The sequence below is a fragment of the Arachis duranensis genome, chromosome 4, assembly GCF_000817695.3.
Source record: "Arachis duranensis cultivar V14167 chromosome 4, aradu.V14167.gnm2.J7QH, whole genome shotgun sequence".
In the NCBI taxonomy this organism is placed as follows: domain Eukaryota; kingdom Viridiplantae; phylum Streptophyta; class Magnoliopsida; order Fabales; family Fabaceae; genus Arachis; species Arachis duranensis.
In genome coordinates, this window is record NC_029775.3 from 93,254,524 (window position 1) to 93,255,693 (window position 1,170).

Consider the following 1,170-nt stretch of genomic DNA (forward strand, 5'->3'; position numbering starts at 1 on the left):
GCTTAGGTCACACACACACACATATATATATATATATATATATATGTTTGGTGCAAGAGTTACAATTCAACGCACTAATGCAAAATTATATCTGGTTATCTAAGCTATAATATGAATGAAATGATATTTTGGCTGTTTTATTGTGTTGGATACTCTGCTGCTTGTTGGAGACCTTTTTCTTTGGGCATTATGAGATTATATTCCCATAAGTTCAAAGATTTTTTTATGAATATCTCGTTTTCGGTGGTATTTTAAACTAACTTATATGAGTTTTTTAGCTTCTTTTATTTTGGAAAGGTGAAGCCTATTTTCTTGTGTTTTTTAGTTGGATTGATTGTTTGATTGGTTGGTTTTTTTTTTTTTTGATAAAAGAGAATTTTCTTTTTTTTAATAAAATTATTTTGAGATAATATAATTTCTATGTTAAAAAATTTATTGAATAGTAATGAAAATTAATATTGTGAGATTTTATTTATAATTTGTAAGAGTTTTAAATTCTAGAAAATTCTTTTCAATAATAGAACCAATTTTCATTATTACTGCCACCATCTTCTTTATCATCATTGTTATAACTTTTACTTCTAATACTTCAATTTGCAATAATAGAATTTTTTGGGATTTTAAAGCCCACAAAATTATTTTTCGTCATTATTTAGCAGAATTTTTAGTAAAAGATCGTCTTGTTCCAAAATAATTTTGTTAGAGGCGAAATATCTCTTTTTTTTTTTACAGAATTTCTTTAAAGAAATAGATAAGAATTGAATTAGGTGTTTACTCTGCGTGGATCATAATCATCATCAATATATAAAGAAAAAAAATCGATATTTTGGACAAAAATATAAAAAATTTTTGAAAGTTGATGTTGACAAAAATTAACTATTGAAATTATTGATGGCTAGGCATCTTTAGTTTTTTTAAATTTCTTTTTGAATAAATTTCTTAGGTTTGAATTAAAATTCTTATATTTTTAGTAAAATTTTTATGACTAATCATATGTTTGGAGTTAATCTAGAATGATTATGTTTTCAGGACATGTTTAAGTAAATCATGATAAAATTTATAAGAAAACACAAGTACACTTACAGAAAAGAAGCAAAAGGCTGGCGCCAAACTTCAAACTGCCAAGCCCAGCACCAGCATAGAAAAGTCTAGCGCCAGAAACAGGCGCCC